The sequence below is a fragment of the Sebastes fasciatus genome, chromosome 4 (genome assembly GCF_043250625.1).
Source record: "Sebastes fasciatus isolate fSebFas1 chromosome 4, fSebFas1.pri, whole genome shotgun sequence".
In the NCBI taxonomy this organism is placed as follows: domain Eukaryota; kingdom Metazoa; phylum Chordata; class Actinopteri; order Perciformes; family Sebastidae; genus Sebastes; species Sebastes fasciatus.
In genome coordinates, this window is record NC_133798.1 from 18,677,984 (window position 1) to 18,695,258 (window position 17,275).

General features: G+C 40.3%; 1 pseudogene; it reads right to left on the reverse strand.

The window, feature by feature from the left end:
• Positions 1–5,440: 5,440 nt before the first annotated feature.
• On the reverse strand, positions 5,441–10,118 carry LOC141766884 (long-chain fatty acid transport protein 2-like; annotated as a pseudogene).
• Between the last annotated feature and the right edge of the window lie 7,157 nt (positions 10,119–17,275).

The following is a 17,275-nucleotide window of genomic DNA, read 5'->3' on the forward strand; positions in this document are numbered from 1 at the left end:
TAACATTAATGTTAGTCATTATTTAGCTGGTGGGTTTCACAAGATAGCTACGTTACAGTGCTTTACAACAATAAATACTAAACCACACGTTGCTTCTTATTATTGAAACCAACATGCGGATTAATTTGGAAGTAAGCAAACGTTAGAAAATTTGACTTATGGTGCACAGTTCATGTTTTTGTCGAGGTGAATCTCCATGACCTTGACCATCAATCCCACCGGCGGCGGCGGCGGCGGCACCATGAAGCTAACGTTACTGCTGACGGAGCCAATCAAGCACCTGTGTGAACTGAAGGAGCCGCTTCAACTATGAGTCCTGGCCTTCAGCATACCATCCTGAACTCAATCATATCACTGGGTAAATAATCCTACTGTCCATAAGGAGCGCCGTAACAATGACCGTGTTTTCCGTTACAGATGCAGCAGTGAAGTCCCGTCTCTTCACCTGAACACACCCGGGCACGAAAGCTAGCTCCACGCTTCTTCATGTAAATTACAGACTCCACGTCCTGATAGGTCGGAGTTTGTGTATCATGCACAAATGACTAATTAAATAACTACTTGACTAATTAAACATGATGACAAATGTGAAATTTAATGTCAAACTACCGAAAAAAATCCAGACTCACTAAACTACAACTGTTGAAACGCTCTACCACTTACTACTGCACATTGCGCTGAGGCAGAGTCGAGGACAAGGCCCCCCCCTGTGGCGTAGTATGATGCGTTTGACGTAAGCCGTTAGAAAAAAGTGTTCAAAAGTACTCAAAAGCTATTTTCCCCTCTGAATTTATGCCCTCATGTCTTGTAAAACATATAAAATCCTGCATCAGCTTTTGAAATGGCAATTTTCAGGAAAGGTTAAGCGTAAATTAGTGAAAAAATCAACCTGCAAACTCCTCTTTAACCTAGTTACTTTTCAAGGAGCATGTAGAGGAATGAAAACATAGTTTTATAAGTATAGTTTGCTGTTCTTTTTTATCCTGCCCTAAGTTGGGAAGATCAGTGTCTTTTCCTTGCCCTCCCCAACCAACTCAAGTTGAGGAGAAAATTAAACTTCATAAATAATTCACTGCTCTGAGAAAATAACAAACCAAATCAAATAAAACCAATGTTCATCCACCCGGGTAGCATGTGCTTTTTTTTTTCTTTGGAAAATGGGAGTGTGTTGTGATCGCAGCGCTTATCTGTATGATGTGATGAAGATTGTGGAGTGAATCGGTCCTCTGGACTGGTGAGATGCCCCTCTGAAAACCTGCCGTGCATCGTCGGCTGTTATGTTGTCTAACAAATCAGGTGCAAAAAAGAAAAAGAAAAACTATATAAGCAGAGCAACGTTTAAAGGGACTTTAAAGGGACATTTAAAGTTTGTAACTTCTTACATGTATAAATCACCCGGGTCGGTGTCCCATGCGCGCTCGCATATACTCGCTCGCGTGTGGCTACGCTGTTCAGACAAGACTCCAACACAAACTACACAGAAGCACCAAAACCGCAAAGTTATATCTACACTGTAAACAATTGCTGTTAATTTACAGCAGAATTTCAACAGTATTAACCTGTTATTGCTAAAACAGTGCTTTACTGTTAATACAAAAGAAAATCTGTTAAATTACGCTCATAGGCCGTTTTTTAACTGAACTATAATGTATTCTTAAAAAACAGCACTTTACTGCTGATCAACTGTCTAAAGTATCATGAATAACAGTTTCATGCAGTATTTTTTGAATTCTGGGAAGAGCATTTCACCTGATCTGCACATGTGAGGCTGGATCCGTTCTTTTATTCATCCATCCCCATCTTACTGATTATTTGGTGAGTAGTAATTTTATTTAATTAATAAATCTGTGCAAAGTTTATCAGTGATGTTTCCAGTTAGTTTGCATAACAGAATATGTGCATGTCATGATAGAGGGATTCAACAGCTAGCTAGAATTTCACAGATGATTGCACATTAATCGGACAACACAAGGAGCTCATTTTAATTTCTAAGTTAATGTGCTGACACATGTATTTTGCCAGTGAATTCATGCATAACGACGGTGTATACATTTTACAGTCTATGGAAGTCCCTTCAACATTTAAAGTAACATTAAGACTTCAGTGCACGTTGGTTATTGGGTGGTAATTCAGTAGAGCAGATACAAAATTGAAGGCAAGTTTATTTACTAGCTAACTAGTGTTTTTGAATGATATCTGAAAACCACATGTTCTATAGATCAGATGGTCAGAATATTCATAATTGATCAAAAAAACGTTTCTCAACCAGTAATGCACACCACTCAACACAATTCATTTCAAACATTGACTAAAAATCCATGAAGTTGACTGAGGAAATTTCTTTCTAAGTTTCAGGTGAAACAGCAGGAAGCTATTGGCGCTGGATGGTCAGCCTTGAGGGCCACTTCATATGTGAGGGGATCCAGCCCACCTTCTTGATGGGGCTTGCTGCATTATTTTCCACCTTCTACACCTGCACGCTCAAGTTAATCTCAAGGTTAGATACTTTCAGTAAAACCTGTATTTTTATTGTGGCATTAATCTAAGTGATTCACACAACTTGATTTTTACACAGTGCCTGAAGAAACACTATCATTTTTCAGGTGCACCGTAGGAATAAACCCTGAGAGAGGCACCAAGGATGGACAGGGCAAAGTCTTCTCAAAGAAAACTGGCAAATTCACGAACTACAAGACAAGACTACAACCGTATATCCACATGTATCCACTCTGCTGAGGAGACTCATGGACTTGAGTGGGACTTCATTTAAAATGGTGAGTTTACATTACATACATGATAAGAGGAAATGAGGGCTACACACGCTGATTTTGTATGTGAGAAGTTACAATGAAAGTTATGTTGGAACTCATATATCTCTCTCTCACACAGTCAGCGGGCTACCAAGGCTGGATTGAGAGAACTGGTGTCTTTGAGTGGGCCATAAGTCATTCACTAACTCACTCCCCCATTATCGCCCAATACTTGGACTTCCACACTTATCCATGTGCCTTGTTAGAGCCTGAATATTCATACTTGGACATGATGTCACATGTCTGGTGGTGTTGGTGCTCATTAGTATATAGACAAATTATTTTGTATTTAATGTTAATTTTTTTTTTTATTTGTACCACTGATATGCCTTAAGGTTCAGCAATATATTCAGTATATTCACATGTTACATGATATAAGGCAAAATATTACTTGAGAGTTTTGTTTTAACTCTATGATATAGCTCAACTCTCTGTAACTGTTCCACAAAGTAAGGTTAGTAAGATTGACAGATGTCTTCAGAAATGCTATTTCTTCTGAAATTTGGTTTGTTATCTGTGTCAGGTTTTTGTTGGCGCTGTGTTGAACTTCATATGAAAATAAAAAATAAAGTGCAATAAGATAAGCTGTAGATGTTCTTTTCTCACACATTGTACATGATTGGAAAATCAGTGAATTAGCTCTGTTCTTCACTCACATGTTGTTATGGTTTGCATTCTGTGCTTGTAGCCAGCTATAGACAGACATTTTGGGCCTTATAGCCTTAATTATAGCCTTTTTCTTAACAAGTGCCTTTAATTGTATTTAGTGTGACTATTCCTATGTCTGTAACCTGCTAAGTCTATTCATCTAGGCAAAAAATAATGTTTATTAAAATGTATGTAAAAAATACAACCTAAATAGTGCATTGAAACAAATCAGTAAGATAATGTAAAAGAAAGGGATAAAAACAGCTGTATAATGTATCCTTAAACAGTAAATTAACTGTAAAATACTGTGAAATTAATCAAAAAACCAGTATATACTGTATTTTTCATTAACAGTACAAAGCTGTAAATTTCAGCGACAGTATAATAATGTTAATTTTACAGTAGAATAATGGCAACCCTGCTTCCAGCTCTTTACTGTTATTTTACTGGGAAATTCTTAACAGTGTAGTGAAGCCCATCTGTTGAGCAGTGTTGGCTGCGGTCGGAGGACGCGGGGGAGACCGTAACTTTGGTCTCTAGGGCCGGAGTCTCTGCTGTACTCTGCTCCTCTGCTCCTCTGCCTGCTTGCCTTCACTCAGCTCGCTCCACCTCACGTGCATGCGTGCACACTACACACTGCAGAAGAGTTAGTTTAGCTCTGAGAATATCTAGTGAATGTACAGTGGACATTTGTGCAAAAATAACTGCTGCAGCTCCTCCAGACCAACAGAGGTTTCCCATGTCTTGTGAAGTGACGGAGCTCCGCAGCGAGAAACGTTATCGTCTCCGACCGGGTGCCGGTGTCTCCCTCCGGCCGCGGTCGGGAGGCTGAGGCAGGAAAAGCCAACACTAGGAGAGACCTTCGTCTGGTCAGCTAACATTACTGTCATGCAGGTGAAATATAGAGTGATATTGTGGTTTTAGCTTACGTGTGTCACCTCACTGTTTTGAGCGTTGCTCGTTCATGTCTATGTAGAGCGAGCACAAGCGCGAGCCCGACGCTGACTTTCGTTGACTTAACGGCCACAGGTGTCGCTGTTAACAAGCATTTCTGATTCTTACAAACAGTCCCTTTAACATGCTGTAGGTTTAGACAGCAAAAGTTGATATCACCACCTATAATGACAATTCTCCTGACAATTTACTCAGCTGTAGTTAAGTAACATATGGAGGACAAATAACAAGCAACTGCATTACTTTCTTATTCGATTTAAGTAGAAACCACATGAATTTGTGCTTGCGATCCAATCAAATCTTGTTTAAAGGTGCAGTGTGTAGGATTTGGCAGCATCTAGTGGTGAAACTTCTCCTGTGTGCCAAGCGTGTCGGAGAACTACGATGGCTGACGCTATGGTGGCTAGAGCCAGTGTTTGGTTTGTCTATCCTGAGCTACTGTATATAAACGGCTCAAAAACACAACTATTCTTATTTTCAGGTACACTTTTATTCATTATACACTAAAGAAAACATACTTATTAATGTTATATTCCATTTCAGCCAATATAGATCCCTCTAAATGTTACACACTGTTCATTTAAAACTCTGTAGAGCACAAATAAAGGCCCAGAGTTCAATTTATAGAAAATAAGATTTCAAATTTAATTCACAATGTTGATCAGAAAAATCTGAATAACACATCCCCTAAAATCCTACAGCGCTAAAGAGAGGGACGGACGCAACATTCAACAATCATACCAGAAGAAATGTATTGTTTGTAAGGCACAGATTCTAGCTCCTACACAGACAATAGACTCGATAGACCAGAATATACGCAGCGAGATGTCACTGTTTGAATATCAAGCTCCCAGTTTTCTTCACTGGAAAAACTTGTTTTCTAGGTTTAAGTGAAACTATTACATCTTAGTGCAACAAGCTCAAACATGTTCTCTGGAGGAGCGTTAAAGTCATTTTGAGATATGTATGAAATTACTGCAGAAGTAGAAGAACAAATGTAAATAGATAAAGATTAAATCACAAGACTTTATCACAAAACAACTCCTCAAATGCACTGAACTTTACAGGTGGCTGCTGTGTTACCGTGGAAGCAGGTGGATTTTTCCTTTAACAGAGAGGAAACGAAAGCCACTTTAGATTTTGATCTTCCCTGATGTAATTGAGTTGAATATGACCACCGTAAGTGGGACGTAATTCTTGTCTCTTTCATCCAGAAAGTAGAGCGGGTCTGTCATTTGATTTGGGTTGAAACCCTCCTCCACCAGCTTCACCTTCATGTGCTTGAACGTGCCTGTGACGTCCAAGGAGCTCTGTAATCACAGTAAAGTGAGTTTTAAGGGGGAAATTTAAAAAATGCTGAAACTGTCAAGATGCTTTGGAAAAAATATTACATGTCTGGAGAAAAATCACCTGAATCCTCATAAAACGTGGCCTCGCGTAGGTCAGCAGGGAGTTTTCAACATGTTTAAAAACCCCTGCTGAGTCAAATCTTTGTCCTTTACTTAAAGTAACGGCAGCCATTCCAGCTCTCCCCTCCTGACCTGGAAAACGTTAAAGAGTTCAATCAGAAGACAGCAGTTAGGTGGTTTTGGGGGAGTTTTTGAAGGATGCCATCAGGTTGCATTCTGGGAAATGTGGAATCCAGTTTTTTTGGAGCTTGACTCATAACTAGAGACTAAAGGCTGGGGTAGGTTTATAACAAACTAGCTCATACAACATGTAATGCGCCCAGAGCCAAAAGTAAAAGTGAAGGGTGAAAAGCTTGCCATCACAGAGGGAAGTGAAACGCTTGATTGGGGAAAACAAATACAGGAAGTATGATGTTGCATGGATTCAGTAAGTTAAGGGTATATGTATCCTGTCTCTATCTTGTTTCAAGATTTAGTGGCAGAGTTATGACTCTGAGAAGAAGTATTGCAACTACTTTAAAGATGAAGTTGGTAACTTCATAGTGCATGAGACAGGTAATCTGAAAAAATGACGTTCCTTTGTGTCCTCCTGTGCTCCTAACAGCATTTGCAAGATTTCACAGCGCCGAAGGAAAACAACCAATCAGAGCCGAGCTGTCTCTACAGCAGCTGTCAATCACTGCTCACGAAATTCCAATCAAACGGTCAAACTGGGCAGCGCTGATCAAATATGAATCAATATTCTGTTACTGTGATGCCTATTTCTCGCCTCAAATGTTGTCAGAAACATCTTGTAGTGTACTGTTTAGCTGTGACATGAGAAAGTTTGCTCCGGACGGTGGGCGCTGCTTGGTTTTGGCTTGAATGTTGTCAACATGGTGGCTGGTTCACAAACTTTCTCATCTTACAGCCAAACAGTACACCAAATATGTTTCTGAAAACATTTAAAAAATAGGCATTACAGTAATAAAATCTTGACTCATATTTGATCAGCGCTGCCTAGTTTGAGAGTTTGATCAGAGTTTGCGAGTTTCGCGAGCAGTGATTGAGATCTGCCCAGAGGCTCCTTGGCTCTGATTGGTTGTTTTTGTTTTGGTGGGGTAGAAACTTGCAAATGCCATTAGGAGCACTAAGGGGAAGCAGAGGAACATGATTTTTTTCCACAAATTATCTGTCTCATGCACTACTGTCAGGATATAGTGACAGTTTTATAAAATAACTTTTTATCATATTTGCTTAAGGTTACCAACTGAAGCTTTAATCTCCTCCTCCGCCACTGCTGCTGCTGCAACTGTAACTGCTGACCTTGTTGAATTGGCCAAATCATTTGGAGAAACTGACTTCCTGTTATTTTCAGAAGACTTTTCAGTTTACTTATTTGAACTTTGCCCTCTGTGCTGCCAGCCTGTACTTTGCCACCTCTGATTGCTTAACATAGCATAAGGATTACATAACCTGCTGAGTCACAGTTCAGCAGTAGGATCCTCTGAGAGACACGACCAGCAAAAGTGGATCCTTAAGAAGTCCTGAATGGCAGGATGAACCTGATCCTCCTCCCTAGTCTGGTCTTGCAGAGACCAAAAGCAATGATGCATTCAGGCCAACCAGGACAATGATTTCAACAATACCACTGAGAAACTGGGGCAAGTGGCATGATACTTGAGCTTATGGTACCATGCCCCTTGCCCCAGTTTCTTCATCGATCAGTTGAAATCATTGTCCTGGTCTTATGTACTCCTGGCAAACAGTGTGTCTGGTTAATTGTATATTTATCCAAACTTTTATTTCCCTGTAATGCCCTTTGATTATAGCAACATATCCAGACTGCAAACATTAGCAAACAGTGTAGTTTATGCTTGACTCAGAATTTATTGTTCTAGTTTTTACACTTTCACCATTATATGATAACAAACCAGTCACGTGATTACTTTAAGCAAAATAATTTAGTTAGTTTTTGGTGTAACTTTTACAAAGATAACTTTTACAGAGCGAAAAGCGCATGTGTTAGGCTACTAATACCGTTAACACTCAGTAGAGCCACGTTAGTGTGCCAGCATGCACAGTAGAAGGGCCCTAAAACTCATAAAGCTAAATGGAGGGCAGCTTAAAAGTTTGAGTTTAGGGGGCGGCTGTAGCTGTGGCTGTAGGTAGAGCGGGTCGTTTTTCAACCACAAGGTTGGCGGTTCGATCCTACAGTCTGCATGTCGATGTGTCCTTCAGCAAGACATTAAACCCCAAGTTGCTCCGTGGACGCTTCAAAGCAGCTCACTGCTACTAAATGCTTAGGATGGGTTAAATAGTTCAACAGAACAGAGATCTGAGTGCAAAATACCTTGTAAAGATTATATTTACTGACTTTGAACCACCTGAACACTCCATTAAACAACTGACTGACATACGATATAATTTATATATATACGATACAATAATAAACGATACTGAGGCATCAAAGGACAGACTGGTTGTGTGCTTCAAATTACCTGGCACTTTGACTCCATACACGTTGGCTTCTTTAATGCAGCCAACCAGTGTGATGATGTCAGCCACCTCATTTGTAGCCACGTTCTCTCCTTTCCATCTATTAACAATAATAACAAAAAAACGTTGAGGTTTTTAAGCATTACTTTAAATTAGGTGGCTGAAATTGAAATATGAATTCACCTGAAAGTGTCTCCAACTCGATCCTGAAAGTAGAAGAAATTATCTTCACCAATGGACAGCAGGTCACCAGTGTTGAAGTACAAGTCTCCTTTCTTGAGGACGTCATGCAGCCTCTTCTTCTCAGTTTGCTGCAGGTCTCTCACATACTGTAACCAAAGAACGGAGCCCCCATTGATATTTCAGATACCAGAAGTCCAGGTTCACCTGCGGAAATTGAATACAAGAGAGATCAAAATTTCATTTTGTCGAATACTTTGTTTTAGGACCAAATATATGAGTATTTAGCTCAACTTAAGCTCAACATCTTTTACTCATCTATTTCTTTATTTTTTAATCTTGCCTTAATTTGATTTGCACCTTGACTGACTACCAACCACCCGCTCCCAAGCACATACACTGTACACAGTCACATGATATTGATATTGATCTTGCCCAGTTCTTGGACCCTCTAGAAGAGGCTTTTTTTTCTCCAAAATAAAAGCCCCCAACTCTTACTATATGTTAACAGGGAACAAGGGATGGGCCTTGCTTTTCAAAATAAGAATTGAACGAGTTCTTTCTAATACAAAACCCACTATTTGTAACTTTAAATGATAAAATGTAAACTGCACTTCAGGTCTCCATATTCTCTGGGGAAAAAAGAAAATTGAGGACATGACCTCAACACACCTTTGGCAGCCTCGATGCAGAAACCAGAAGAATCCCTCACAGGCGTTCCTTTATCTATGTCGTATTTGATCACAGCATATGGATAAAACCTCTGCAAGATGTAAAAAGAAAAGCCAAAACATTGCTTATTGATTGACAGCTTTTACTTCATAAAGTGGAATGAAATATGAGCTTTTACCTTGAGGAGGAAGGAGTGTCGGCCAACAGCTCCGATCTTGCCGATGTAATTCAGCAGAACAAAATTCCCTTCAGTTGCTCCATAAAACTCTCTGATTTGAACGTTTCCAAACCTGCTTAAGAAGTCCCTCCAAACATCGGCTCTGATCCCGTTGCCTACCGCAAGTCTCACTTTGTGGCTTCGATCAATGGGTTTCTGTCAGGGAAAAGACAACAGCTTTGTTTTTTGTTTTTTTTATTTATGATGACGTTTAATGAAGTAATACCATTAATGTTAGTGACATACTGTACATTTGGTGTGTTGCAGAGGTAACGCATAGTTTCACCTATATACAGAATGACAGTGACGTTATATTTTATGCAGTCGACCCAGAACTGCGATACAGAAAATGTACTCCTCAAAGCCACTGTGATACCTACACAGCAACAAGATGAGAAATAACACTCTTATAGGATAACATTGGTGATATTCAATATTTTTCTTGTCAACAAATCCATGAAAAGACCAAAACCAACAATGAATTGATTTACAAGCAAATATTGTCTGTGTAACAAAGCCTTATAGGACTTGCTCCTCTGCACCACAGACCTCCATTATTTTCTGAAAACTATGGAAACACATCAACGAGCCACACTGTTGCACTGTGAGACATTTTCCTTAATTACGATGAAAACTGTCACTGAAGGTAATTTTTGCTCAATGTGAATAATCACCAGAGCTCTTGCTTCCGACCTTTTTGTCTGACTTACCCCCACAGTTTGAGCTCAAGTACTCCTTCATTCGCTTCATCGTCATAATCCAAATCTGTCAATATGAACAGAAAGATTTTAAACTGGATGTTATTTAACACTAATAATCGTATTAAAGTGACACAAATATGTCAATGTCTAAGCCAGGACTTTTGGTCAAGTTTGTAGTTGAAGCTGCATGTTTCAATCTTTTATCCATGACATTTACTAGTTTTCACTAACTTGCAGTTGCAGCAAATGGTTTTACAGCTGACTCAGGCTGACTTGAATAGGACTCACTTCCCACCAACCCGTGATTGCTGGTGGGTAATTTGTTATTGTGACAAGAAATATAGTTAAAATTAGATTATATTTTTTCATTAGCTGAGCTATCCCTGATTGGAAACCAGTGCACCAAATGTGTATTAATCTGCAGCTGAAAATAGTCGTCAACAAATACATAACTTACTAATGTCTGAGTGTTGTTTGCAAAAATACTACAGTGTTCTTGGGTTGAGTGCCACACATAAGGTAGGGAAGTATTGAGAGACTAATGCATTTTTGGTTTTGGTCTTTTCATTGGATTTACGGACAATACAAATATAATATATAGATACAATCTTCACAAACAATCTTATTCCTTAACAAAATCACTGATGCTGGTAAAACAATCCCTTAACAGTTTATCAAATATCAAATATAGAGCTGTCAATTGCTTAAAAAATGTAATTGCAATTAATCACAAATTAGTCAAACATTTTTATCTGTTCAAAATGTACCTTAAAGGGAAATTTATCAAGTATTTCATACTCTTATTAAATGGGTGTGGACAATATGCTTGCTTTATGTAAACGTATGTATATATTTATTGTTTGAAACTGTAAATCAACACATGTGATTTACATGTTACTATGTACCTGTGGTCTAGCATATGTTGGACAAACCAAACGACCCCTTAAACAACGAATATCTGAGCACAAAACTGCAATCCACACAGGCAATATGGATTATTGGTGATACAGGATCATCTGGAAGACTAGCCTATAATTAAAAATGAATGAGGTTTATTCAAGTGTCCCCCTACTGCCATCTAGTGTATGGTCTTAATAGTGAACCAATAATGGTCAGGAACAGTGTTTTGTGGAGCTCAACATTGTATGTAACAGGGTTTGGATTAGATTTAACTATAGGCTATGCCTGTGATTGGTCCCTGTATCTAGAGCTATGTGATAGGAAAAGTGATTGGTTCCCAAATAATTGGATCCAATTCCCAGCTGTGTGTTAACTCTGCCCTTGTGTATATTATTGAACTGAATCTGTATACTTCACACGCTCTGAAGAAGGCTCTGTGCCAAAATGCGTAAACGTATGTCTATTGTGATGTGAGCCAACAAGTGGGATGTGCTACCCTATCACATTTTTATGCATATATTTATTGTTGGAAATCAATTAACAACACAAAACAATGACAGATATTGTCCAGAAACCTTCACAGGTACTGCATTTAGCATATAAATATGCTCCAATCATAACATGACAAACTGCAGCCCAACAGGCAACAACAGCTGTCAGTGTGTCAGTGTGTCAGTGTGCTGACTTGACTTTGACTTGGCCAGAACTACATGTGATTATCATAAAGTGGGCATGTCTGTAAAGGGGAGACTCGTGGGTACCCATAGAACCCATTTTCATTCACAAATCATCGAGTCAGAGGTCAAGGGACCCCTTTCAAAATGGTCATACCAGTTTTTCCTCACCAAAACTTAGCATAAGTTGTGAGCGTTGTTTAACCTCCTTCCTGACGGCTAGTACGTAGTAAGTATTCTTTAGGTTTTCTAGTTTGATATGATGCCAGTATCTTCACTCCACACTACAACCTAAAAAACGCACGTTGCGTTAATGCGTTAAAGAAAATGAATTTGCGTTAATACGTTTGACAGTCCTAATGCAAATGTGTGCATACCTCTGTCAATGGCTGCACTGAGTCCCCCAAAGGCGGCGGTGTGAAAGAGAGGGAGGCTAATATAAATCCCATCTTTGGAGTTCATTCCTGCTACAGACAGAAGGCAAGCCATGTTCCACAGTTTGGAGTGAGAGATCAGTGCTGCTTTAGGGAGACCTGTTAAAAGAGAAGCCAGAGGTACATGTAGTGTAGGTACTGTTACTTTCACTGTTGAATCCTGAACATTTAACATCTGAAGTAGCTTACCTGTTGTCCCTGATGTGTATATGTAGACTGCTGGACTCCGCAAGGTTAAATGTGACCTTAAATCCTGCTCAGAGGACTAAAGGCTCGTAGTGATTAAAATTAGCTTGTAGCTCGTTGTCTACCTCACTATGGTTAGAAAGATCCCTCGTTGTTGTTTTAACAACATGTCGTTTATGAGTTATTGATCTGGGAAGTTCAAATCTGTCAATATTTGTCCAACTTTAGTGAACTCCTTCAGTTCTGCATCACTCTTCCACGATGAAAAAGTGAATAAACTCTATATCTGTAGAACCGTGTTAATTTGTTAACCAGTATTATTTTGGTATATATACATAGGCGGTGATAAACCGAACCATCACGTGGGCAGACATGTGGAAGATGCCCCAAGCAAGGCTGAGTTTCCTGATCAGGGCCACATATGACACCCTTCCCAGTCCCCGGAATCTTCACCTCTGGTATGGCACAGAGGAGACCTGCCAACTCTGCAACTCCAAAGACCCCACTTTGCGGCACATCCTCTCTGGATGCAAGGCAGCGCTAACGCAGGGCCGGTACAGATGGCGCCACGACCGGGTGCTGCGTAAGCTAGCCGAAATTCTGGAGACACGCAGGCTGGAGGTAAACAAGGCCAGCCCAGCAACATCTCAGCGGCTGATCCAGTTTGTTCAGCAAGGGGGCAAAGGCCAGAGCAGCAGTGCGAGGGGGCGGTCTCTCCTGTGTCTTGGAGGCGAGTGGAATATGAGAGCTGACCTTGACCGGCAGTTAAAGTTCCCGCATGAAATAACACTAACATCCCTTCGGCCAGATATTGTGCTCTGGTCCACCTCTACAAGGACGGTTATCATGGCGGAGCTGACTGTCCCATGGGAAGAGGGGATAGAGGCTGCCTTCGAGAGAAAGAAGGAAAAGTACTGGCAGCTGAGTGCACTCGAGCAGGATGGAGGGCGGTCACCCGTCCAGTAGAAGTCGGGTGCAGAGGCTATGCTGGAACATCCACCCAGCGGCTCCTGAGGTCCCTGGGGATCACAGGCTCCAAGCTTAGAACGGCGCTCAAAGAACTTGCGGAGGAGGCTGAGCAAGGGAGCTTCTGGCTCTGGCTTCGTAGAAAGGACAAGGCGTGGGGAAAAGGAGGGTCCTAAGGCTGGCTGCAGGGGGCGGCAGGGAGACGTCCCTGTCGCTGCTCCACCACCTTGAGATGTTCCGGGATTAATGGAGCGAAACATCAGTGAAGGGTGGCTCCCGGCTGACGACCCTGCAGCCGGCCCAATGGCACCGTCGGAGGTGTGACAGGCAGAAATGCCCAGCAGGTATAACCACCTGTGCTTCAATATATATATATATATATATATATACATATTCTTTACCCCAAACTCCAAATGTCCATTTAGTTTTTATCTTCCCTCAACAACAGAAGAGATCCACAAACAGCTGACTGACTGAGCTCTGCTGCCACCTTCAGGAGTGACACAGTTCTGCTCAACAAACATTAATTAATGGCCTTTAACTAATAACATAGTGAACCTGAGCCAACGTGGCTACGCTACGTAACATATTTAACATGCATACTTAACAAACATAAAATACCTGTGTAATGGGACACACACAACCAGACAGGAATAGTGTTAAGGTGGTCGGCGGTCTGGGTATCATCGGATAATCCGTTTTTCCTTTGGAATTCAGAAAGGAAAAAACGTTTTTTTATTTTTTCGTTTTAAACCAAAAACCAGAAAACGGCCGTTTTCTCGTTTTTCGTTTCTGAATCAAAAAATGAAAAACGAACCCAAACCGGGCCGTTTGTTTGTTTTTGCGAATTCCTTTTCTCATTATTCGTTTTGAATTGAAGAACGGAAGTCACGTGGGTTTTTCGTTTTTTCGTTTTAAACCACAAACGAAAAACGGAATCACGTGGTGCTCTGTTTGTTTTTTGTTTCCAAACGAAAAACGAAAAAAACAAATTAAAAAAACGATCCGATTTAGTTTCTTCAAGTTTCTTTCTGTCATTTTCTCTTCTGAATCGAGGAGCGGAGAACGGCAGTCACGTGACCAGGAAGTGAAGGCAAACATGTCAAAATAAAAGCCAAGAAGATAGTGTGGTCATATTATAAAAGTGTAACATTATTTAAGCACATGATCGAGGTAACAGTAGAAGATAAATAGGCTAAATAAATACATACTGTACCTAAAAAAGCCTAATTAATTATATATCCTAGACACCTATGACATTAATGCCAGCTAGACAGAATAAAGCTCTGTCTGTCATGACAATACTGTACTGGACTGAAGGCCACTCCATCACTCTAGATACTGTAGATTTAACAGATACCTGCTGTCTTCAGACGGCTGTAAAGAGTCACCCGAGTAAAGGAAAGGCTTTCAGTACAGTTCTATTGTCATGACAGACAGAGCTTTATTCTGTCTAGCTGGCATTAATGTCATAACCACTGGTTGAAAAATCAGCCTTATCATGATGTCGAACAAATTAACTAAATTACATATACTAACAAACAGACTAGAAATGATTGAAAAGCATCATAAACTACCAAACAGGCTAGAAATGATTGAAAAGCATCATAAACCACCAAACAGAATACAGAAAGTTAGTGATTTCAGTTTTTTAGTGAACTCAGGCTGATTAATCCTCATATTAGACTATGATGTCTGAAGGTTGGCAAACATGCTGATCAACCATACTTATCTATCATTGACCATGATTATTGACTTGACTTTTCATCTATAAATGCGTCAAAATTGAAAATTTGACTGAAAAGAAAATCCTTGGGGATTGAGGAGTGGTGACCTCTGACCCCTACGGTGGGTAACGTCACAGAAGGCCCACTCATAAAATGCACTGACTTCACTGGTACCGAATCTCCCTCCAAACTAAATTGTAAAGCTGACGGCCCCTCAATATGAACTGATCAATACAATCAAACTTTATTGTCCACCAGGGTGGATTTTTCTCTTCGGCTCACAAAACACAGAAAACAACAGACATTAAAAACCAGACAGCAGTTAGTAAAAAACAGAGACAGGTTATGTTACACATTAAAAACAGTTCATGTCAGTGTCTGTGGCTCAGATCTGCTCAGTCACTGTGTTGAGTTTAGAGTATTGATGGCATTTAGGATGAAAGACTTTTTAAACACATGTTTAGTTGCCAGAGGGGCTCTATAGCGCCTCCCGACTGGCTGCAGAGAGGATGGGAGCTATCTGCCAGGATGCTCCTCGCTTTCTTCCTCGTCCTTTCTGTAAAAAGTTGAGTCAAGGGCTTTTGGGGTTTACCAACTATTTTGCCTGCCATTGACACAATCCTAGACAGTTTATTCTTCTATCTACAGTGTAGGTGACCGTACCAGGCAGGAAGGTTAAAGGTTAAAATCCTCTCAACAATAGTTTTGTACACTAATTCTAAAATCTGCCGGCTGACACCGAGGCCACTAAGTTTCCTTAGAAGATAAAGTCGCTGTGAGCATCTCTTGAAAATATACTCTGTATTTTCAGAGAAGCTCACCTGGGTGTCCAGGACTGTACCGAGGTATTTAAAGTGTTCCACAGTTTCAACATGTTGGCCATCAAGTGAAACTGGCTCTGTGATCAAATGTTGTTTTGTGCAGCACATGATTAATTCTTTCTTCTCAGCCACATTGATTTCTAGCTGGCTAGTGTGACACCGTGTTTGAAGGGCTGTAGTGTGGGCCAGATAGGCAGCTTCACCTAGTGGGCCTGTTTCCTGTAAAAGGCCAACTAAGGCCATGTCATCCACATACTTAAACAGTCTAAAATGTTTCTCATTGGTCATAAATTCATTAGTAAAAAGAGAGAATAGCACAGGGGAAAGAACACAGCCTTGTGGGCAGCCTGTCTGACATGTTCTCCCTGACACAGACCCTCTGATCCACACAACTAACCCTGTGTTGATGTTGAGATCAAGGAGCCTTTTCAGGAGAATATGCGTCTTCATTGAGTTAAAAGCTGAAATAAAATTCAAAAATAAAGCTCTGGCATAACCTTTAGGATGCATAAGGTGTTTTGTGGACGGTGTTAAGCAGTCAGCACAGCGTCGTCTGGGACTCTGTTGCTCTTATTTAAGCGAACTGGAGCAGATCTAGCTTAGTAGCCACTGTGCTGGTCAGGTGGCTGGCAAGAACTCGTTCCATGGTTTTACACAATATGGAGGTTATTGCGATGGGCCAAAGATCATTTGGCTTACTTGCGCCTGGCTTTTTTAGCACAGGCCTAATTATTGTGAATTTCCATGATTTTGGCACAGTGTAGGTGTCTAGGATATATAATTAATTAGGCTTTTTTAGGTACAGTATGTATTTATTTAGCCTATTTATCTTCTACTGTTACCTCGATCATGTGCTTAAATAATGTTACACTTTTATAATATGACCACACTATCTTCTTGGCTTTTATTTTGACATGTTTGCCTTCACTTCCTGGTCACGTGACTGCCGTTCTCCGCTCCTCGATTCAGAAGAGAAAATGACAGAAAGAAACTTGAAGAAACTAAATCGGATCGTTTTTTTAATTTGTTTTTTTCGTTTTTCGTTTGGAAACAAAAAACAAACAGAGCACCACGTGATTCCGTTTTTCGTTTGTGGTTTAAAACGAAAAAACGAAAAACCCACGTGACTTCCGTTCTTCAATTAAAAACGAATAATGAGAAAAGGAATTCGCAAAAACAAAAAAACGGCCCGGTTTGGGTTCGTTTTTCATTTTTTGATTCAGAAACGAAAAACCAGAAAACGGCCGTTTTCTGGTTTTTGGTTTAAAACGAAAAAATAAAAAAACGTTTTTTCCTTTCTGAATTCCAAAGGAAAAACGGATTATCCGATGATACCCAGACCGTTTACCCAATGGCTTCCGTCCACTGGGAAGACCAGGATTTTGCCCCCAGATGCACAGGATAGTTGAATCAACAGTAGAGCAAAGTTGATCAGTGAAGAGTGAGGCACCTTCATACTGACGTCCCTCAGAGACCTTAAAAATGCACAAAAACAAAC